A 25,823-nucleotide genomic window follows, 5' to 3' on the forward strand; every position below is an offset into this window, starting at 1 on the left:
ACTAGGTTTGCCAAGTGGCAAGTCTTTTACCATCCTGGCTAGTAAAAATTATACTTGTTGATAATGTTATTAATAGAGAAGAAGTTTAGCAATGCCGGTATTTTTTCCACTATTGATCACCCTAGACTGAGGAGGGCAAAGTTTGTGCCCATGCATGACCCAGCTGGATGCTAATTTCTGTCCAGTTATGTAAAATCAGTAGCAAATCTATATGATGAGTAGGTTATTACAGCTATATATATTTAATTACAAGAATACGAGCATGTGTGCCATGCGGGTTGTCCCATATTTGCTAAAACAAGAAAGTTATTGCCTTGGCCTTGATTGTTTATTATCTATTGACCTCTGCGATATCCAGTGGGTTGTAAAATAGCAAGTACTACAGACAAGTGATTATTGGGTTCACATTAAAGTACAAGGGCACAGGCCTTAATTTAGATTTTATAAATCTGCTTTACCTGCTTTTTTTCTGCATGAATCTCACCTGTATTTTCTACTTACGGAACATTATACAGTAGAAATATTAAAACCACTGTACGATACACACTCAGAACAAACACTGTGGAAAAATTAGATATTTCCCTACTTTTACTGTACTCTGTTGCCATCTACTGGACATAATCAACAATGTACATCGATAATAATGATTTCCTTGCTCGATTTTATTGCAGGAGAAGAGTGAAATGTGCATAGTTACATTGTTGTAAAAGCAATTCTATAGTCTAGAAAGCACAATTACATTTCCAATTAACTTTCTCTTGGTTCAAGTATAAGAAAATAGAATGTCTAAATCATTTTTATACTCAATATAATGGTGTTGTCACATCTGTAGGTGATAATGGCAGCAATCAGAATGCTGCACGTGGTATATCCCTTACATCAACTGCAGCATGCAGCACCATACTTTGTGGTGGGAAATTCAGCACTTACTGCTCACAAAATCTGCACATTTTTTTCCTTGAGTGATACAATTTTCATTTGTCTCATTCCTATGGATTACCTAAAATGGTTTAAAAGAACTAGGCACGAAGGTCTGAGCAGTAGTTTGTCTTTCTCCTTCTTTTCTCTACATTCTTAGCTAAACAGCTCTTCGGTGAAGGGTTCTAAAGGCTACAGTGTTAAAAACAATTGATTTTATAATCTGTTCTAACTCTGTTATAAAGGCAATGGCACACAATGTTTTGGTCTACAGGGAAGTAGTGATCAATGCCAAAGATCCCTAAGAAGAAAATAATATGGCAGGCACAAGGTGACTTTCAGCAGGGTCATACAGGCATAGCTACTTTGCTCCTTTATCCAAAAGTAACCATACCCCATAAACATATTAATGTAAAGTGACCCAGTAGCTTTTTTTCATTTATATTGTACTGCTGGCATTTTTTTTAAATGTTGACAGTTTCTTAAGAATAATATAGCATTGCCTACAACTGCAGTGCCCTCTAGTGGACTATGTGTAAAATGGCACTGTACAAATATCATATACTGTATGTTAAAACCCAAGTATATAAATTAGAGTAATTATTTAGAGGGCAGCAGTAACCTCTAGATGCATTTGTATATAAAAGAAAACAAGAGAACACTTGTTCCCAATACTTTAACTAAAATGATTGAAATCATTCCTTTAAAATCAAAATACCTTATGTATAATAAAAGAGCACAGGACTGCAGATTTGTGCAGAACAGGGTTAAAACACAAATAAGTCTCATGGTAAAGTAAACCTGAGAAAATACTGGTCAGTCCCTATCTGATCCAGTTTCCATTTTAGTTGGATGATATAAGATAGTGACAGTATAATTAGAATTGGTAGTCAAATGTTACTTAAAAATTGGCATCTTGCTTTTTGACAAGTGAATAATGTCGCCATCTTTTCTGGAAAAAAACAGGCCTTCCTATATTTTTATGTTTTTCTCTATTAATAACATTGGCATCGTGCATCACTATTACCAGCTGAGTAAATACGAGTGGAGTGGCAAAGATACCAGTGAATCACATGCAATGTGTTCTACAATGGGTCATACGGCACTACTTCATTCACCTTATAACAGAAGTGTATGATAAATATAATAGTTATATTGTGCTTAAACAAGTCTCTTGTTCACTGTAAAGGTGGCCATACACGGGCTGATTCTAACTGCCGATATCGGTCCCTTGGACCGATTCAGCAGCTTATCGGCCCATGTAGGGCCCGAGGGGCATGCCCGACCGATATCTGGCCTGAAATTGGCCAGATATCGATCGGGCTGGTTAAAAGATTTAGTCAGATCGGGGACCGAATGCGGTCCCCGAACCGACTGCGCCCATTGCTCCCGTTATAATTGATCGTTTGGCCCCAGGGCTTTTCGAATTAGCCTACATTTTCCCGATATCACCCACCCGTAGGTGGGGGTATTGGGAGAAGATCGCCAAGCGAGTGGATCTTAATGTGTATAGGAAGTGCATTTAGGTAAATACAGTTATTAACAACCCTTGTATTTTAGTGTATCATGGGATAGTTTATTTGTGATCACTACAACATCATCTCAATTCCTAGTTAACCTTTACATAAAGGCTTCTGTGGCAAATATGGCTCTTCTTTTCCAAATTATGTTACCAATACTAAATTGGCACAGATGTCAAAAATATCTAATATTTGCAAAAGTTATTTGGGAATGTAGCTTGTAGTATAATACGTGTAGTATAAGTTTGTTGGTAACGAAGGATCATTTTACGAGTAGAGAAGTCTGTATAACTAGTGTTTATTTTACTTAATGTGTAATCTATAAATCCAGTAAAAGTTATTGCCTTGTACATAAATGGTACTGCTCTAATCATTACACCCATCATCCCTATGTGTGTTATTAGCTTTCCACAACTACCAGTTCAGTGCTTATGTATTTTACAGTTATAAAAACCCACTGCTACAGTTTCGCTAGCATACAAATAAGGATCTTAGTCCACCTGCTGAGGGCAGCATTCTCTCAAATTCCTCAAAATACTGAAAATTCTAGTTTCTAGTTGAAAGCTATAAAACCATTTTCTTAGAATAAGCTGTTAGTAGGAGCAAAGGAAACATTTCTATTACTGCAAATGATATATTGTGCTCTATTTGGTTAAAGTGCAAGGGGATTTATAGAGATGAGCTGTACACTAGGGACACATTAGCAAAATAAGATTTAGCAAGATAAGCATGTTAGTTATAAAACCGTACTTTATACAACTTTGTAGAGAGGAAATAACAGTGCACAAATATATCAAAGACAAACTGGGTTTCTGGTGCTGCCCAAGCACATAGTGTGAATGCAGTATGCACTGCTATAAGAGCTATGTGTTATTCATGTTTGCAGGTTGATAGGATAATTCAATTTGGTCCAAGTTGTGGCACTTCCACTGCAGTAAAACTTCTATAACTAGCTTTCCTAGCATTCCACGAAGTACTGCATGTTGGAGAGAGTAAGTATAACCCTATTACATATTATGTATTCAAAATGAGGCATCAGTGACATTGATAATACAGTGCTCTTGTCTGTGTTAATAGGACAACCCTTGGTCATCTTACCAAAGTTTTGGGACCCTAAATCAAATTTGCTGTGGACCTAGTAACATCTACAGTATTTATGCCACTGAGCACAAAATATTGTGGGATGCTATGAAAGCTATGGATCCATGTTGGGTCAAGCCATTATTGCTAGGAAATGTGGTGGTGGGGATTTTTAAGCAACACTAACCTGACCTGCAAGTGCAGTTATTATTATTATTATTAACATTTATTTATAAAGCGCGAACATATTCTGCAGCGCTGTGCAATAGGTGGGTTTCATACATTGGACATACAGAGTAACATATAAAGCAGTCAATAACTGGGCAGTTCCCAGTATAGGGCCAACTAAGAGCGTTTGTTGCCCACCCACTAACTTGGAAATCAAGTGTGAATCTCCCATGTGCCATTGCCTTAAAGCAATTATGAACAAAAAAGAGGAAATAACCCTGCACTAAAGCCTCAGGGTGCACACATTGTGTTAATGATTTACAAGCAGTGAAAAGAAAAAAGACACAATTATTGTATAAGCACACCTGCAGGTGTGCTTATACAATAATTGTGTCTTTTTTCTTTTCACTGATTGCCTTAAAGCATACATGCCCAGATTGGGCTGGCACTACAACTGATTTAGACCACACTGCATTACCATATTTTCTGATACACAGACAGTCTGTAAGAAAGTAGAATTCAAATACTCAATTCAAGTACAAAAGTGACTTTGGAATGTTTGGTAACTAAGACAAATGCCAAACTAACTGCGGCTAAGAGCATTATTTATGTGAAAGTGGCAAGTCTGATCTGAACAGGAAATATCAGATACCGTCAATAATAGTGGCCTAATGAGTTTGCCATATGACTTGCGTGCTTGCGAGATGTAAAGATGTCAGCCAAGTCTTTTTGTAGAAACAGATGAAGTTACATCAGCTGCCTTTCCACATTATTGAGTTGATTGTGAAAGTATTACAAGTTAAATTTCCATGTTACTGAGAAAGCCTAGTTTATGTGATAGAGAATAGGAGGCTCACTGGATCCTGTAGCGCAGAACTCTAGACTGCATCACCCAGTACCCTCTGCCAGTCTTTGGATGCCTGCATTGGGAAATGTGTATTATTATTATTATTATTATTATTATTATTATTAAAATATATAATCAGTTTAACATTAAACATATACTGCAGCCTATGTTAAATATCCTGCATGTAATAAATAATTGCAGAACTTATGAAAGCATGGGGCCACCTCTTTTTCACACATTGCTGTATGATGCCAGAGGATAGAGTATCTGCACTGACTATACTGTCAACAGCCTGGCTGCCAATCCTCCTGCCTACACATCACTTCCATTGTTTCTGCAGCCCTGGCTCCCAACCCTACATGTGTAAGGCTGAGTGAGCACACTGACATCCCATCTTTGCTTCCATCTTGCCCAATCTACCCCTCCATGCAATGCTGTAGAGCCGCTGTCAAAATGATAAACATGCCAGTGGCTTTCTTCTACAGCATTTCTGAATTCCTCTCTTGTAGGTGTCAGAGATATATTTATTTAGGTTTCTTCAAGTCTTTTAAAATATATCTGCTATCAAGAATGTTAGGCCATCCAGAAATACAGTTTATAGTGCTGAAAGCTGCTCTTATTACAACTCCCAAGAGAGATAACATAGGGGCATGTTCACAGCATGTGACAGTTCCAGGGGCTGCGTATATCTATCTACTAACACTATCCAGTGTTCATTGCAGCACACTGACTCAACATGCAGGAAAGTTACATATTCCATTTATCTCAGGAGAATTGATAGTGGTAAGCAAAACAACATTAAAAAACTTATAGATGAACTTGATTACACAATAAACAAATCTTTGAACTAGTACTGCAACTTATTATTTGGCTTTCACTGTTGCCCTTTAATTAATGTGAAAATGTTAATGGTTTCTTGGTTACCATGTGCTCAGATAAACAGCTGTGCAGGAAGGACCTGACAGCTGTCAGATATGAACTGTAGTTTCCACTTCCAGATATTATAACACGTTGATCCCCTCATGGCTGACACATTTGCAGTGGAAGATTTCAAATTCCTGGAATTGCATTTGGAAGTGTCTGAACCAAGACACACAGTAAAGACAATAAACACAATACAGTTATTAGAAAGCATGGCAAGAAGAAGATGATGATGATGATGAGAGTTCCAGTGCTCAGTAAAGATTTGGGTCTGGATTTTAGGCTACTCCAGTTCTGGAAATACAGCAATTACAACAGAGTTCCATCCTTCTACTAAAGTAGTTCATAAAATGGAAATGCCCTGGGTAATTTGTCCACTTAGGGGGTGACATCAACATTTGAGTTTGAGTTTCACACATAATTCGAATTATGGTTCAAAAACTCTATCTGTCTGGTATTTATTAAGGGAAAAAAAATCCAAATCTAAAACTTCGGCATCTAAAAGCTTGTGAGTTTATGTAAAAGTCAATGGTAGTTGTCCTAGACAAAGTCAAACCATATTTTCAAATTGAGATTTTCGATTTTTTCAAATATGTAAACTCAAATTAAAGATATTCAAGGTTTTTTTTTATTGGAACCAGTTTTCCTTATTCATAAGCAAACATTTGAAATTAGAAAAACAAATTCACAAACCCAAAAATTGATTAATAAGACAATTAGTCTCCAATTTTCTGCACTGTTTCTATAAATCATCATATTTGTGTTTCAATGGGGGGGCATTGGGATGGGTGAGGATGGCAGTTCATCCATAATTAAATGCATTAGAACATTCTCCAATAAAAAAAAATCAGGACTTCAGCTTTAAAGGGCACAGTGCAAGTGGAAGCTAGAAATATAGAGAGGTGATACAGAGACAAAATAAGACTGAAGACAGATTTGTTGGAATTTAAACTTTTGTGAATTTCTATTTTAAACAGTTTCCAGATTTTGTCTTTTGGATTACATTTTGCAAACATTGTTTATGAATTTAAGGACAAGCTGGGCTTTCTAATTGTTTTCTAAATGTTTGTGTAATTCCATTTCTGTAACAAAATGTAACAGTCTAAATACCAAAAAAATGCTATAGGGATATATATTACAAAAAAGATGTTAATTTATATGTGGAAATACAACTGATTTTGAAATCGGTATGTTTCATGAATGTACAGATACCAATATATATATATATATATATATATACATATAGTTTTATGGAGATTTTTTACTTTTATTTGTCAAAAACACTACGAAAATAGTAAAGAATGACCACCGAAATAAGCATACTGTACTTTAGATTCCAAGGCCAAATAATCCTCTAAAATTTGTTTCACCCCAAAAAAACATATCTTTTTGGAAAATACATTTGAGAAATCCAAAATGGGTAAATATGGCTTTCTATCAAAACTACAACATTCTATCAAACTACAAGGCTTTCCTTCATTTGGGGTCTTGAAATGCCAGCATGGATTTCAACTAGATACATGCACACAGTGTCAGACTGGTGTATATAGGCGCTCATGGGGAGAAGTGGCTCAAGGGCCCACCCCTGCACTATTGTGCCACCACACTACATCTCTACACCCCACTGATTACTAGTCAACAGCAATACAGCACACCCAGATACACATGCCTCCCAACATTTGAAAAATGCAAAGAGGGACAAATGGCACATGTAGCATGGCAAACATTTTAGCCACGCCCATTTTCTGACCATAACCTCTAATTACTAATTAAAACACCCATTTTACAAAATTTGCCAGGTAATGTAAAGTTTGAACACATTTCTGGGGGTTTTGGGGTATTGTATTTTTTTTTTTTTTTTTTCAATATTTTTATTTCAAAATAAAACATGCAAATACAGGCTACTATATAAGTATCATAGTGTATACAAAAAATCAATACCATAATATATTGGAGTTTTTAGGTAGATCGAGGGTGGCGGACGTACATGTGTGTAGTCTGCGAGCATATCTTAGGGGACTAGAGGGGTTCCCTTGCGGGGCCACTCCAGGACCTTTATTTTATGGTATTACATATCGCATGAGCTCATGAAGCCTTAGTTACTGTGATATAGCAAAAAGTAGTGAGCCGTGTACTGGTTTTGGGGTATTGTTTTATGTGTTATTACTGATTTTCTAATAAAGGTGAAATTGCCCTTTAAGATGCAAGTCTCAGTTCCCCCAAGAGACCTGTTTAGCTTATTAGTTACAATTGTATCTCCGTGCAGGTGTTGACAGGAAGTATTCTGGGCTCTCTGCCAAAAGGCTACTAATAAGTTTGAGAAACTTTGTATATTTTTTGCCATTCAGTGCAGGAGAATGGGGGAGAAAATTGGGACTGTCCACGAAAATCGGGATAGTTAGAAGGTATGCATATATGCCTGGTGGAAACGGGCCCTACAAGATAAGGGCCCACCATGTTTTTTCCTATTGAGACTGTTGTGCCAGTCTAAGCTTTAATTCGCAGTGCATCAAAGCACCATTTGGCACGCACTCAATCGGAAACCAGGGCAGCGGTGAAGGTTAAAGGAGAATGCAAGTCAAAATTTAAAAAGCATACTGCCCAATAGTCCTCCTATTGTTTAGTAAAAACGCCACACTTTTGGCTCACCTAATCAAATATTTACTCAGTCACACTTACTTCACATTTTCTAGAACAGGCAGCCATCTCTAAAAAGGTATTCTCCCTTCCTTTCCCTCCTTGCTTCATACTGCACGTGTTTCATTCCCTCCCCCCCCTCCCCTCTGCCAGATCCACTTCTGATTGGCTGGTGGGCATGTGTAGCTCAGAACAGGAGACAGGATTAAGTTACACACATGCTCATAGAATAGGAAGGCTGCCGCTGGCAGCCTACAGGAAGGGGAGAGAGATTTCAGTGATGTCACTGTAGTCTTCACACTGCTGTAAGCTGCCAGCACCATATCTCAGAGAAGCAAGCAGGGATCTAGGAATTTAGATATGCAGTAAGTACTTAAAAAGAATGCCTTTAGACTTAATTTTAATTTATATTAACCTTTCATTGTCCTTTAAACAGCTTTATTCATAAATACATCCTGATGTGTTTTGTGTATATACACACCTAGTCATAGGTATAAAAAACATCAGACAGCTTCATGTTTAGAAAGCCTTTTGGAACCGCATCATCAATGATGTCACTTCTTTTGTACAAAAACAATTAATACAATTAGAGACCTTTGCATTACAAATTAATTCACAGTGCCCCAGTTTGGGTGCCAGTGTGCTTGTGCTGCTTGTTGAACACCAAGATGGCTGCTAGAAACAGAAGGGGCCCAGCTAAAGGTGATGGTCAATGCTGTCAAGCATCTCTGTAGTCCTGGACATGCTATGGGGGCACAGATAGGTTGGAGCAAGTGTCAATGAAGTGATTAAGTGAAGTGACAGTTACAATAAGCTCTACTCCATTATGAATATGTTGGGAAAAAATGTAGAAAAAATGATGTAAAATAATGTTTATAAGACAAATTCACAAAGGTTTCTGTAAACTGTCTTTCTTTTGCCAAAAACTGAAAAGTGGCGGTTGAATTGGAATTTAGGCAGATTTCTGTTTGTCAATATGGAGAAAGTGTTTTACGCCAGTTTTACTCCACTTTTACTGCAAAAATGGGCTATCTCCACTTTCATAAATTCCCCCTATAGTATCATCTGTGAAATTATTTGCATTTTTTGGTGTTATTGTTCTTGAAGCTCTGCAACATATGGATTTTTAAGAGGTAATATCTAATTTTACACTATCAGTATGTGAAAATATTGCTCAAATCTGAGCTCCACATACAGATGGGTACACAGTCACCCTTACCCATTAATCAGGGGCAGAAAAAGGTGATATATTGAATTTTTTCAAGGTTCCTTTCGTCAGAATACTCCAGGGCAGCCTTACAGGAACAATAGCTTTTCAGAAGAGATTTATTGATAACGTGGGAGATAATGGTGAGGATACAATTCTCTTGGGAATTTCACACAGTTCATACAAAATCTAATTAAAGTGCAGAAAAAAATCTATCTGCACTAAACATAGCACCAGATGGTATCACAAATACAAAGGTGAGCTTATAATAAGCAATGTAGCATTACTTGTGCAGTGAGGACCATGAAGGTGGAGACATTGCCATAAGTGATGAAGAAATGGATCAATTCAGCCGTAGAGGATCTCATTTCTATAGATCAGAGGGAAGACTAGAGAAAAAAAAAAAGCTCAGGTGAAGCAAAAAATGCATTGCCATAAATGTTCATTTCCACCGATCCACAACACAGAACGCTGTCATTCTCTTTCTATGAAGGATTGAGCCTAAAGCCCAGAATCATTACACAGCACAAGCATGACATCACTCAAGATGGCGTTTCACAACTCCGCAGCATTGATCTGCTGCTTCCAACACTGCACTCTTCAGCACAAAGCATCTGACACTGATTAAACTGAACACTCTACTTAGCTCTAATGTCCTTTCACTCACCCCCTTTAACACATATTTCACCGAGTACAATAATGCTGAGCTTCAAAAGATATAATGGGAAAACGCTCAGATGTGCAAAATAGAAATTACTCTTATTTTCTTTGTTGTACCCCATGTACAAAATGTACAAGAAAATAAATGATCAGATTACTGATTGCATGTTTCATGGTTACAGATTAAAACATATTTATTTATAAAAGCAGCAGGGAATGATCTTTGCATGACCTCAGTTCTCTAAACAGCTTCTTAGAACATATTCAGTCTTTTATATTTTAAAATTAAACATTATACTATGAAAACACATTATTTTGTATATTTGCTTGAGTGCAGCAAATATAGTGTACCTGCACTAGACTGATTAAATAATATTGATTGGTTATTATGGGTAACTATATTGGTGTGAATTGGCCTGGCATTAGTAATCAAGCCCCTCCAGGCCTAATTTCTGAAGGGAAGCATGAAGTATTTCAGTGCTGATTGGTCACATTTCCCTGATAAGTGATGGGTGCTGCAGATACTATTTAGAATAGAATAGGCAACTTTTTAGGATAAGAAAGACATCCTAATGTATTGCTTTTTAATGAAACCTTGGAGGAATATTGATTTAAGGACAGCATTTATCCTTTAGACAGTAGGAATTCACTATCTAGAAACATCTTTGGCTATTGTTTTCTCTGCCTTTATCAGGAAAAACAATAGAATAATAATTTGGTTTTAGCAAATAACATCCAAAATGAACAGACATCTAAACAATGTACGTTAAACTGCTTGTAACTTACTGTATCCGCATTTCTATATACTACATTACAATTCCCAGCATTATTATCAGGTTATTAGACCCCTATGTCAAAAGGGGGCCGTTAAGCCATAATATTTATAAAAGTGGTAATAACAGATTTTTGTTATATTGCTCTATGGGGGCGTGTTTAGTATATTACCCTAAAACTGCCCCTCCCAGCCAACCGACAACCACAAACACTCATTTCTAATTTTAGGGCCATGTCCTTCACTCAAGTCCCTCTTCTGTAACTCCCAAACTGGCCCTGACACAGGTTGCAACTCCTTTCCTACCAAGCCACAGAGCAAACCAGCTGAACTGCTGCAGGCAAGCAGAGATTAAAACCTAAGCAAACTTCCTTTATTTCCTGAATCTATCTAAGTAATTCTATTCAAATTCTATTTCAGTAAACGGAAACAAATAAGGTTCTCTTCCCCTTTCCCACTGTGAAGTGTGCTTGTTTTCCATGCACATTATCTGAACACTCTTAAAAGGATGTAGGAACACAACACAATATAACCTTCATCTCATTTTTGAATATAAGATAAGCTTGATATATACTGGCTACTACAATATGATTTTGCTCTATGCATTTTTTAATTCTTTATGAGAAAGCTTATTCAAAGAATCATAATTCTGAGAGAGAGAGAGAGAGAGAGAGAGAGAGAGAAAGAAATGTATATTTTAGATTTTCAAATGATAATATTCAGCAGCAGACTTTCTATTTCCCATGTGTTTTTTTACAATCTAGGGTAGTATATAAACCTAGAAGGAGAAGAGGTGGAAGGAAGAAAGCTAAAAATAGATCATGCAATATGTATATTTCTATCTAAGCTTGCTCAAAAGAACAAGGTTTGGTACTCTCAGGACTACAATAAAATGTAAAATCATTTATTGCAAGTCATGTACCACCATGCGCCATTTGGCAGTGATGCACAGTTATTTCACATTTTACCAGGAAGTATAAGCTGAAACTGATTCGGACCCCAAACAAAAGTAGAGAATTGATACCAGTTCTTGTAGAGTAAAAAACTGTTTAGTCAGCTAACTGTACTAAATGCTTCTTTGCCATATAAAGCATTTTATAAGGTAAACAAACTTAGCAAAGATCACTTTTAGACACTCTGTTCTTATCGCATAGTCTTAGTCACTGGAAGTAGAGGGGGCTACAGTACTACAGCAAAGTGAGTCACATGGTTGCGTAAGGGCCCACCTCCTGCTCTTACTTTCTCTTGATCGGTTGCAGAGTCTTAGGAATTGATGCTGTTACATGCGCAACTGACAAAATTAGAGCGCCCTGCAAACTAGCAATATATAGAAAGGGACAATAAAGCATGGCGATAGCATAACAAACAGTTATGTGACATTGGGTAACGTGGCACATGCGCAAACACAACTAAAGCCAATTCTACTCACAGTTGCGCGCAGAGATTGTCATGACATATGGGACAGCTGCCAGCAAGGTAGGGGCTCGGCGACCCCCTCTATCAGTAGCTGCTTCCATTGTACCTACTTTAGCAGTCATCAAGTTTAGCACTAAATATCTTTAGACTTTTTTTTTTTGCTAATGGATGTATATTGCATAAATGTTCCAAATGGCACTTATTTAACTAATACAAGTTGTGTCAAGGTGAACATCCCCTTTAAAGGAGAAGGAAAGGATAGTAAAGGGTTAATCTCAAGCTGCAGGCATACCTTCAGTTATCTCAATAGTGCCCTTAAGTCTCCCCATATTTCACCTGTTTAGAAGATCTGAAGCCAAACAGGAAGAAATAAGGCTGAGCTGTGTAAAGAAAGTTCCCATAATGCCTCACTCCTGCACAGACACCCAGACCAAGTGAACATGCTCAGTTAGTACGACAATGAGTCAGCTTCCTGCTAATTGGCTCAGATCCACATTCCCAAGGGGGGGAGTGAGTTCTTAGCATTCTTGAGGGAGGGGGGAGCAGGAAAGAGCAGAGAACTGAAATTACAGACACAACTAATCTTTTTTCAGAGACAGTGCAGCGTTTCTGTGAGTGCTTATGGCTGTATTTACATAGACCTTTCTGATAAAGCTTACTTAGTTTTTACCTTTCTTTCTCCTTTAAACAAACTTGCTATATAGCCTTACGTGTTTTTAAGGGCACTTAATCATAGAGGCCTAAAGGTAAGTTTGTTCTGTTGACATAAATATTGTGTTGTACCGGGTACAGGCACACGCAGCAGATTTTGCTGTGGAAATGTGCGAGTATGCCTTTCCATGCGTGCACCCAGGCCAACACAATAGTGCCAGGTACAGTCAGGGAAGAAGGGTGATGCAAGCGTAGGGGCAGATTCTCAACCTGCATTGATCAACAAGCAGAGAATCCACCACGTGTGGCACTAGCCTAAGTCTGCTCTCATTTAAACAAAACAAAGGTGTTCATTTGATGCCCATGATTTTATTCTCTCTCTCTCTCTATAGATTGATGATATAGGTAAAGAAAGAGAGATCGATAGATAGATAAATGCAAATAAACATAATAAACAATACTAAATAACTCAGTGCTGAGAATTCTGGGTACATTGCTATAAATACAGTACGTTTACAGTTCCTGGAACAAAACTCAGGACCATTTACTAGCTAACTACTAACAAATCTTTTCCTTAATCTACATTTTCATTTCTGGCATGGAAATAAAAATCAATTTTCTAATCAATACATGGCTAATTTATGATGACTGGGCCATGACAGAGAAAAGCTGCGCAATATGCAAAAAATGCACTAGGCTGATTAAAACTGAATCAGTGTATGTATACCTTGCATGCCTGCCCCTTCCATCTATTTCAAAACAATATCAAGTCACAAATACTTATCCATAAATAACTTCGGTGTAATACCTGTGATTACTAGTATAATTGTAGTGACCACCTTACTTTTACAGTGCTTTGTAAAAAGCCTAAGCCTTTTGATGCGAAATGATGTTAAGGATGGCATTAAATGTTTTGCTCAATCCTTAAAAATTAAGGAACAATTAATGGAACAGATTTATTGACTATCAAATCGTGTAATCCTAAAGCATTCCCAGCAATCTGATATTTTCTCTATTTATCAACACTTCAAGGCTGTTAGGAAAGGTTTTTAATGAGCACATTTATAAAGGCAGATACATTTGTCAATCCATCTCAATACAGATGTCAATTCTGCTTTGAGGGGAAGCAGCCCTGAGGTCCAAATTCCTTCTGAATCATTAATCCCCAAAAATGTAAAGCACAATTTAGTATTCTAAGGATAGATTATTAAATCTGAAATGCCCAAAATTTATTAAAAAAAAAAAAATAGGGTAAATGATAACTCTGCCCCATGTCTTAGGGGTATATTTATCATGCTGTGTAAAAAGAGGTGATGTTGCTCATAGCAGCCAATCAGATGCTTTGCTTTGAATTTCTATCTGTTGAAATCTACTTGCAACACAGCATGATAAATATACCCCCTAGTATTCGAGCATTGTACAGATCACACAGTTAAAAAGTGTTTGTTCAAGCAAACTAAAACAATGAGCTGATATGGGAGAACATATTTTTGGAAGCTTAAAAAGAAATCAACTGTTTCAAGTACATTTTTCAATTCCGATATGAAAAAGTTAGACCCTAGCTTCATGTTTACACTGCTGGCAATACTAACCCAAATGCCTCTTAAGCAATGTTTTATTACATTCTTCAAAATTTAATAACAGCCAAAATACATTTCCAGTTTTAAAAATGATTTCACGAGAGTGGAACTGTGTCCAAAGAGATCAGAAAGTTTTTGGCTCAACATCTATATAAAGGAGGCATATATATTGTTTCTTTACTGATTATCTTGTACATGAGGGTAATATAAAATAAAGCTTTCATAAGCAATTCAGTTTATAAAATATGTCTGCGGGTGTTGACAGGGCTCTTTCTTGTAACCTATTTTATTTCTTAGTAAATAAATCTCCCACTAAGGTCTGACCTCCTCATCCTAAAAGGCTGTAAAATTGCAGAGCAAAGGTGTGCCTGCAGGGACATCTAGGGTTGCCATGTGGTCAGTAAAAAATATGCTTGATGCTTATGTTAATGGAAAAGAAAAATAAAAATATGGGAAGTCTGGTATTATATTCCAAAAGAGGAAAACCCACAAACATCACAATTAAGGTCGACAGGAGCCTTGTAGACTTGCCTTGCAAAGATGGTCACAAATGATATAACCCTTTGTGCTACTTTTCTTTAGCCTAATACATTGGTTATAGAACCACTAATGCAGTGCTGTCCAACTGGCAGCACTTTCTGTGTGCCCCCCCCCCACCTGTCTGGCTGCTTTGATGGCTTACTTTTGTGTAAGCTTTAAATGGTATTAGTACTGAGATTAACTGGCCCCCTGCATGGTTCAAACAACAATTAGCCTGAATAGCAAGTTTTCATTCTGTTTTTTAAAGAATGCATGCAGCTTCTATAGTGATAAAGAGTAAGGGCTCTGGCACACGGGGAGATTAGTCGCCCGCGGCAAAACTCCCTGTTCGCGGGCGACTAATCTCCCCGAGTTGCCTACCCCTGCCATCCCACCGGCGAACATGTAAGTCGCCGGCGGGATGGCAGACGCGGCAGGGTGATTTGCGCGAAATCGCACCGCCGCGTCTACCATCTCGCCGGCAATTTACATGTTCGCCGGTGGGATGGCAGGGGTAGGCAACTCGGGGAGATTAGTCGCCCGCGAACAGGGAGTTTTGCCGCGGGCGACTAATCTCCCCGTGTGCCAGAGCCCTAAGAAAAAAAATCTTAGTATTTTATTCCTACTTCAGAAAAGCAATGGTAGGGGAATGAATGTTTACAAATGTCTCCTTTGCAATCCCTCAAGTAAAGGAACAGAAATAATTATACTAATCATTTTAGCAGCTGAACATGTTGCTCGCATAAATAAGCTTCAGGTTACATTTAAGTTGTCATCAATGTAACTGTGCAAGAAGACAAAGGCTAGATATGGCCTGTGACAGGAGAATGTGTGATTGGCCTCCAGAGTGTCAGGCATCAGTCACACTATAAGCCATTATATTTGCATGCTGCTATTTTCCCTGCCAGTCCATGGAGAAAGAACTCTTATCTTCACACCATATTTGAAGGCAGAACACATTCAAAATTGCTTTGGCTCAACAGAGATATTTACTAAAGTAGATGCATTGTAAATATCCCCTAGGTACCCAGTTTTATAGTTCCATACGTCTCATCTTCTGAGAGTTTTATATAAGAAAGGAAAATAGAAAATTGCATTGCAATTGTTTTTCTTTTGAGATGTGTATTTTAAAGTACAGAGCCTCACATTACTGATCCAAAATATACATTTGTACATATAGACCAGGTTCCACCCAGCCTATCCATTGTTTTTTTGTGATTAGTGGAAAAGAGGAGCAGATTGCCATCCTCATAAAGTATTTTTGTAAAATAAATAATTTTTAATTACAATAAAAGTTATCCATCTCAGCTTTCATTGATTGCAAGTCTTTCTGCCCCACAGGGAAAAGAGCTACATTCAAAATCTACATGTTTGCGGAAACATTTAACCTGTTACTCCCCAGTGATTCCTAAAGTGCTACAATAGTTTTATGTAGGATGCTATATCAGCTGGGACTAACATTATGCAAAAAAAAATTCCTTCACTGTGCTGTAAAAACTAAAGCAAAACATTCTGCATTATGTGGTGAGTAATTAAAGAGGAATTATTGTGACAATGAAAATGTAATAAAAGCTTCTTCTTATGGAAATAAGAATCTTTTAAAATATAATCAGTTACAAATCCATTACTGAAATAATCAAGTTACTCTTTATAATCCCCCTCTTGGCAATCTGTCTCTCTACATGCAGCATTGTGTGGGAGTCATTTATTTTGAGAGACAGTTAGCTCTAATACATTGTCTAGGTAAATGGAGCAGAGGCCAATAAGAATATGTCTCTCAGAATCTAAATGCAACTCCTCCATAAAAAGAGAGACAGATGGCTGAGAAGGGGATACAGAAGACTAACTTGATTATTTCAGGAATAGTATAACATTAAAAAAATTACAATTAGATTGTTTCTGAATTCCATGATAGCTCCCCTTTAACGAGTCTTCATTCTAGTTGCAATTGAGGACATGGTAAGTGATAAGCCTGGACAACAGTCACGAGGCATCTTGCTTATTGTAGACATAATTAAAGGAATACAAATTACAAACAGTTCAAAGAAAGCATTTAAACATGATTAAACTTTTGTGGTAATGTAAGGAACCTAAATGGACAACAAAGTGAAAATAGCATCAATATCCCTTTTTTCTGTAGAGATCAGTGTATATAGGATAAAAGAGAAAGGTTAAATGTGAGCATGAACAGATGAGTCAAATAATGTCAGCTTTACTAAACACTGCCAGGATGTTTGATGAGGCACAGTCAGGAGAAAAAGTGCTTACATGAAGCTCTGCTCACATCTGTTAACCTTACATTGTTTGAGGTGCAGAACAGGCAACAAAACACGCTTACAATTACATTTGTGATCATAAATATGTATTCCCTGGAATGACAAGGGTCAACAAGCTATAAACTGTAGGGTACATTGAGTGGCTTCAGGGAGCCTGAATCTGGTCATCTTTATGCAAAAAACACTGATAAAAAAAAGCATTTACTGTGGTTTGATCTTTGAAAGGACTGTAGCCGATAGGGAAAACCCTGGCCATGCACGCACCGATTTAATCATATGGAACTACATTTTGTATGGTTTTTCAGACCGTGTGTGGGTTCCAAGTTATCATCCTGATCAGCCATTTATTTGGACATGTTAGAAAATTTTGGTCGGATAACAACAAAATCTATGCATGTTTTGTGTATCTGACAATATCCTTGGGGGACCTACAATTCATTTCTGGGACATCACTTTCATACGATTGTTGATCATTGCATTTAAACATGTGACCGATATCGAACATTCGTCAGAAGAAGACTAAAATCTGAATGTGTGTGGTTGGCTTAAGAGGTAAAGGGTTGTGTCTCCAAGCAGAATCTGCATTAGATTGCAAACAAAGCTCTCATGAACATATATCAGTTAAACATTAGGGATACAACATCATACATAAACACAAAACACCAAGCCGGTAATGCTTCCAAGGGCTGTGTAACCTACTTTTTAGACCTCTCTACCTGGACTAATCAATGAATGCATACTGACAGAGTATGTCGGCATACATCCATATAACAACATTTTTATTTAATATTTATATTTATTAAAACAATTGTCATCTTGTAACAATGTTACAAAAAGCTGCTTTGATAAATTTAAAAGCTTTTAAAGAGATTAAGACAACTGACAACTGGATCCATCATCGCCATCTCGATGACATTTTCTAGGTGGTACACCTGCTAGAAGTTACTAATCCATCAGCTCTGCGACACTGATTGCATGGCAGTTAGCTAACTGGAGATGACATTTAGCCCTAATACATAAGATAAGTGATCAGCACCTGCTCGTGTATATCTTTCTGGAGTGCAAGTGCAATGATAGCCATCTTCTTTTGGTCCTAATCCAAATATAGAAGGATATGCACCATCCGCCATATTATTCGTTTAAAAAGCTTTGCTTAAAGTATTGTCAAGCTTCAAACAAAAGCAATGTAAGCTTAAGGCTAAGAGCAGCGTGAAACATGACTTTTCTTTGAAGGTCAAACAAAGGGTTTTCAAATGAAAAACATGGTGCATGGTGCTGTATGTTTCTATATTTTAATGGCTCTAGCCAACAAATAAATGATGAGGAGAGTTTAATAACAGAAGGGGAGTAAGATTCTTTAAAAACTACTCAGCTAAGCACCCTCATCCTGGTGACCATTGTACTGACAATGTCGTCTACCAGGCGCTAATGCTGTACACAATGATGGAACAATATGAGATGCTGTACAAGAAACACTTTTTGCCCCCTAATGATTGCTGGTAAAGAGCATACTCCTGCATAGTTTTAGCACTTGGCACTTCAGCAATAGATTTAGATGGTATCACTTCTAAACAAGAATTGGTCATTTACAAACAAAATGCAAGCCAGTGCCTTCATCATAGGAGGCAAAGATTTGGGGAAACTGGTTGATATGGGTGAAACCATTGCTACATGTTCCCAGCAAACCAGGATAGAGTTTCATAAATGCTTAAAGGGGACATGTCACCCAGACATAAAAACTGTATATTACTATTTCAAATAGTCCTTTTCAAACTAAACATGTAACCCAAATTCCTGTCCACAAAATGGTACCTGCCTGCTTGCTGTGATTGTTTTTATTAAGAGTAGGGGTTTGCTGTTCCTAGCTGATGCCTTATGCAAATGTTATTGCATGTAAAAATATATATTAAAAGGTTTTTACCACATCTGCAAGAGAATAGACTGCAACAGACTGATTTGCAATAAAATGTTAAGAGTTTAAATGGTAACTCTCACAAAAAGCATTTTCTCCAGAAAGTTAAATTCTTTTCTATGAGTATAAGAAAAAGGTGATACAAGTGCACTCATAACATAAAGAAGCAGCAAACCACAAACCCCTATATGTAATGAAAGGCACTATGTTTCCCCAGGATCAGTAATCCATAACAACAATACAATGTTTGCTTTTAAACAGGTTACCAGTAAATGCTACCTGCTGATTGGTTGCTATGAGTTACTGCTCCTGGGCAAACTTAGCGTCCTTTATTACATAACCCTTATAGTCTTTAGAACTATGCATAAATCTTCACTGATTATGTAATATCTCTTATTATATATGTGTTACTTCAAGTTTGGTTGAAGTAACACATATTGGCTGTGCTAAAAACTAATATTATTACAAATACAAACTACATTTAATGTGTTACATTGTTTAATGTATTGAAATATGAATTTCTAGTGTATCTGGATATAAACTGCATTTAAATTAGTGTCATCCCTCTGGAAAAAACATCTGCTTCCTTTTGTATGCAGGGAGATTAAATTAGCCTCATTATATATACTGGTTTGTTCTTCTGTTGCTCCATGTAATTGAGGAATTATAACAGAATTAGCCTGTTGTTATTTACAGGCTCTGGTACTACATTTTTGAAGCACTGAAAGCAAACAGAAAGCATGATATAATTGTGAGTGTGTATTTGGCTGGTGCTAATTCACTCCAGCTTATGTTTCTCTCTTTCTCTCTATGAACCTGTTCTTAAACTTATAGCATTAAAATCCAGTGACCAGGGCCAGGCAGCTGTAGCCCATTTGCTTGCAACGACTTGTACAGCCTTTCTATATACACAACTACTTGTTAAAAGTCAATAACTGGAGTGCAACAGTTGTCTGATCTGATAATTTTATATGCTATTAACAACAACCACTCTTGACAACATTTACTGTTATGCGTTCTATGGCTCATTTCAGTGCTCAGGATAGAGATGACTCAGGTCAAGTGCAGCTATGCATATACTGATCAGCAGTATAGATGATGCCCTGTGTGTTTGTGAAATCATAAGGCAACAGCTTTTTTAGACTTTCTATGACTTGAGCAACCTATTTGTAGTCAAGCTCTTATTCATCCCCCTGTAGTCCAAAACAATGCTAGAGATAAATAAAACATTACTGTGCTATAGTTCAGTGCTGATCAACTTTTTCATATTGTAATAAATAACTGGGCCACTAGATGTTTAGCGTCCAGATAATATAATAATGATAATAACAGAGCTTCTTAGAAGTCTGGTTCTATAACTACAGCCCCCTACAGTTTAAAGGGAAGAACAGCTAATAAAAATTTACCCTAATTGCTATTCAGACAGGGCCCCCATTCTCTATTTTGTCATAAGGTTGTCTGCATTTGTAGGTGAGGATGGAAACACAGTTCTGCATGTATCTGCAGTAGGACTGCAGTGCAGCTATTGAATAGCTGCAAAGGAAAGTGGATGGGATGAGATTTTAGATCAGTTGAGCGTGTGACAAGATGTGAAATCACTTCATTGCATGGGCATGTGAGCATCTACAAAAAAGACCAATTATGAATGTTTTTTCATTCCCAGTGTAAAGTGTTACACAGGGTGAGAACTTGTGGTGAACACAAGAAAAGAGCCCAAACCAGTGCAAGGTGGGTGAAACACATTCCAGAGGTATGTCACAATATACTTCTGTTCAGTGTGGTGTGAGAGTGCTGGAGTACAACATAGTGCCCACGTGTGCAATTCAGTTCCTACCTGTAGGTATAAATAAAAATAGGGGTCAGGGTCAAATTCCAAGTTCAGTGTAAAAATGAAACGGGTTAAAATAAATAGGCTGTACAAAATAAAAATGTTTTCAATATACTGTAGTTAGTTAGCCAAAAATGTAATCTATAAAGGCTGGAGTGAACAGATGTCTAACATAATAGCCAGAACACTACTTTACACTACTACATTACAGCTCCCCAAGGTGTTAGCTGTCAGTAACTAATCAGTGACCTGGGGGTGGGGCATATGGCATATACCCATTCAGTTGTTTGCTTTTAAATCTGACCTGTGTGCTCACAAACAAACTAAATAGTTATGTCCAATGCATACCTCCCAACATTTGAAAAGTGGAAAGAGGGACAAAAAGAAATATTTTAACCATGTCCATTTTTGTGACCATACCCCCTAAACACCACTCCCATTTTTACTAAGTAAGCTTTATCATAAAGGTATATTTAAATACAGCCATAAACAGAAAAGTATCCTCTATCAAAAGAAACAGGATTTCTTTTCTTCCTTTGCGTAAACATGTTCTTCGTTATCAGACTTCCTCTCACAGAAAAATAGTTCATTCCTGGGGCCAAAGTCTGCAAAGCTCTCTCCTTTCTCCTGCTCCCCCCTCCCACAAGAATTCATAAGAAATCACTCCCCCTCCCATCAGAATGTGTGATCTGAGCTGCACGGAAGCTACAGAGACCAAGCTTAAATGGCAGCTGCTATCATAAACAAATGGTGGGAGCATCTAGGACTGTTTACTCAGGTATAGTAAAGCTTTGTACAGATTAAATATAGCATTCTAGGTGGCACTGATGTGGCTAATGTATTGGCAAATAAAATCCGAAAATGCCTTTCCTTTAAAGTTTGAACATATTTCTGGGGGTTTTGGGGTCTTGTTTTATGTGTTATTACAATTTTGCTAAAAAAGGTGAAATTACCCTTTAAGCTGACTCAGTTCCCCCAAGAAACCTATTTAGCTTATTAGTTACAACTGTATCTAAGTGCAAGTGTAACTTGTTATGTTTTCTGGGCTCTCTGCCAAAAGCCTAATTAAGTTTAAGAAACATTGGGCCCGATTCACTAAAGTCCGAAATAAGGAGTGCTATTTATAGCATGCGTTAAAAATCTTATCACTTCTTATTTTTCACTCGATTCACTAAAAGGACACTTGTCATAATTAAGAAGCGATGTTCTTGGCGTTATTTATCTTACGATGACATATTTTCAAGTAATATATTACGCAGCACACAAGATATTACGCAGCGCGCGATATTTTATGCAGAGCGCAATATATTACGCACGTAACCATTACTTTCTGAAAACCACCATTTCCCTGAAAACTGGAGGATGCATCACTCTAGGGCCAACACATACTTGAAAAAATACGACTGCAAACTCCATGTTGTGTTGCCAATAGCTCACGAACCGCAATTTTCTTTAAGTACCCCCTGCCCCAATTAGGGTTAATATTCACACAGATTAACACGATATTTTGCACGTTTAACGCTTCATATGTGTTTGTGAATCATGCGTTAGTACTATTTCTATTCGCTAATTAACGCAATGCGTTTTTTTTGTGCATGCGATATGCGGATTAACACATGCGAAATGACTTTGATGAATCGGTACTTAATTATCGCATGCTTTTTAATGAAAAAAACTATGCGATAAGCGTTATTGACCTTTAGTGAATCGGCCCCTATAACGCTTATCGCATAGTTTTTTTCATTAAAATATGTCATCGTAAGATAAATAACCCCAAGAACATCGCTTCTTAATTATGACAAGTGTCCTTTTAGTGAATCGAGCGAAAAATAAGAAGTGATATGATTTTTAACGCATGCTATAAATAGCACTCCTTATTTCGGACTTTAGTGAATCGGGCCCATTGAATCTTTTTTTTAGTGTTCAGTTGTTCAGTGCAGGAGATCAGAGAGAAATGAGGGACTTTTCAGTAAGAATCCGGGACTGAGCTGTTAAAATCAGGACTGTCCCATGAAAATCATGACAGTTGGGAGGTATGCCAATCTGCCCCTCCCCTTTAAGTCGCTGACTAACTAGCCGTTGACTAACTAGCCGTTTAAAGAGCTGTAAAGGAGGAAGAAGTGTTCTGGCTTTTATGTTAGACATCTGCCCACACCAGCCTTTATAGATTACATTTATGTCTATCTGTTTATCCAGTTTTATTTTTCCACTGAACTGTTCCTTTAAACTGATCTGGCAAGGTGACAAGATAGACGGGAGATTCATTTGTGTGTGTGAGTCAGTCAGCAAGTAAAGGCCAAGGCGGTGCTATTAACTTAGTATTTTATGTGATGGGTTTATATACGTGTCTTTATTCAAGGTACACAAAAAAAAACGAATTCAATAAAAAGTCAGTCCTGCACTGTCCTATTTTTCAGAAAAGAATATATGTCATGTATAAATATATTTGAGCCTAAAAAAGCAGCATCAAAGACACATTTATGTGTGTATGTATTCTATAAAAGTAATTCAGGACAGTGATATCTTCTATACTGTAATACTGGAGCAGAAAAAGACATTACCAGATTTAACGGCTATATATAATGTCTATATTTTGTTCTCTTACTATTGTTTATTTAATTATTTAATAATTGCCAGATTTATCCTAAAATTCTGTAAAGATATCATTATTTGAGCCTGCAGTGTTATTGTTATTATCTCTTGTGTTATCCAGTGTTATTGCATCCATTGTCCCTGCAGACTTGTCACCAGGGCCGCTCCTGCCATGAGGAAGGGTGAGAACTGGTAAAACTGTCTTCTCTTATTTTTATTTAAGCTTGCTAGTGTAGTAGTTTCATACTGATTTAGCAAAACACCAGGCTATATAACCCTCAGTTTATGTGTATTAGCATACTGTTGGTCATACTGCATATCTTCAGATGCAAACAGGAGAAGGGGTGAGAACCACAGCCTCACGCAGCAGAGAGCGGCCAGTTACCAGGGGCGGCAACAAAGTCACCTATTTTTGGTAAAAATGTCTTCTCTTCTTTTTATTTAAGCTTGCTAGTGTACTATTTTCATACTGATTTAGCAAAATATATCTATGTATCTAAACAAAACACCAGGCTATACAACCCTCAGTTTATGTGTATTAGCATACTGTTGGTCATACTGCATATCTTCAGATGCAAACAGGAGAAAATCGATCACACAAGCCACTCAATGAAATATAGTTGGATAATTGTGCCCTTTATTAACCATGAGATGTCATGGTAATAAACTTCTAAATCAAAGGCTATTATAGGTATCACCAACCTGTGCCTCTTCAGACATTGCTCAATTTCAGTTCCCACCATCTTCACCTGGGTCCAGGGCACCAATTCAGCACTAGTCTTATATTAGCTTGCCACCTCACCTTTAATCATCAGAGCTTCATCCTGTGTATTTGCTGGCATCGTGTTGGAAACAAAGGCAAGATAATAGCCCCAATGGGTCAGGACTCAACTGCATATGCAAATTTAAGAGCCACTGTAGTGGCCTCACTAAAAACCACAGGCTGTAGATTTATGTATGAAAGCACAACTTTTCATTTTTCTACCTAGCGAAAAGATTGTAAATTTCACTCATAAGTAAATTTCTCATAAGTAGGCTGGGGTGCATAGTTATTTAGACAACGAGCAAGATATTTAGCCCATTCATCACTTGAGTTCAGAGATTTACTTATAGGTCATATATGTCCATGAAAATGATTAAATACATCTATGCAACTTCTGAAAGCCAAGCAAAACCATTTCTTCATCTTTGGGATATGCCTGAACACTAGTGGGGGGGTTTTAGGACCAAAGTTGCTAGCTCAGCTACTGTGATAATGAGAAAACAGCTCCAAACTACAGAAAATTCTAAAAACAATGAAATCTACTAAATGCCTGTACAGTCTAATGTGTATTGTTTGGCTTTGAGTCCCATTTTTTAAACCCTGGTTATTAACATTTTTTTTTCAAACAGTAGGCCAGGGGTGGCCAATACATTGATCGCTGTCCACCAGTCAATCCCGCGTGGATTTCTGGTGGACCACGATGAAGCCGGGGATGCGGAAGTGCTGCGTGAATGCGTAGGTACGCTGTGCCGCGTACATACGCATTCATGCCACACTTCCGCATTTCCTGGTCATCAGTCGATCGCCGATAAGAAAGGTCTGGCCACCCCTGCAGTAGGCCAATGAATGCTACTAGCTGATTAACTCTTATGATACAATAGAAATGGAGCAAAATTTTTCATAGGTTGCCCTGACATTGTCCTCGCCAAGTGGACACATGGGACAGATGCTACACTCAGTTTTCATGTTACAGGTCTACATAAGAATTCCACAGGGCCCCTTAAAAGGACTGAAACCCCCATATGTAATAAAAGACACTAAGTTTGCCTGGCAGTAGTAACCCATAGCAACCAATAAGATGTTTGCTTTTAAACAGGTAACGAGTAAATTCTAACTGCTGATAGGTTGCTACGGGTTACTGCTCCTGGGCAAACTTAGTGCCTTTAATTTCATAATCCCCTAAACTTCTTCCCATTTGTGAAGCCCTAAACAGTCTATTGTATTCACTGACATTTTTTTCCACTGAACAGCTCAGCTGTTCAAGCCTCTAGAAGCAGAAGAACTAATGTAGGCCACTTTTGTGTTTTAAACATTTTCCCTATGTATTGGTCCAATTAAAATATTAAGAGGTGAAATAATATTTAATTTTTCTATTTTGCCTTATATATTCTATAAAGGTTTCAATGGCTAAGCTTACAGTTTTCACCTTAACTTTGCCACAAACTTTCTGCCTGCAGCCTTGCTTCTTACCTTAAATAGACTTACAGTGCAATAAGAGTACTAATAAAAAAGCCAGAAGGGGGCATTTATTGATATCAGTAGAAGCTTGTGCATCT

The 25,823-nt window shown here is 37.4% G+C and overlaps 1 protein-coding gene across 4 annotated transcripts in view; it reads right to left on the bottom strand.

The window, feature by feature from the left end:
* fgf13 (fibroblast growth factor 13) overlaps positions 1-25,823 on the bottom strand; it is a 186,943-nt gene that overhangs the window by 54,388 nt on the left and 106,732 nt on the right. The gene's annotated exons all lie outside the window — the stretch shown is intronic.

Source organism: Xenopus tropicalis, chromosome 8 (assembly GCF_000004195.4).
Source record: "Xenopus tropicalis strain Nigerian chromosome 8, UCB_Xtro_10.0, whole genome shotgun sequence".
NCBI lineage: Eukaryota > Metazoa > Chordata > Amphibia > Anura > Pipidae > Xenopus > Xenopus tropicalis.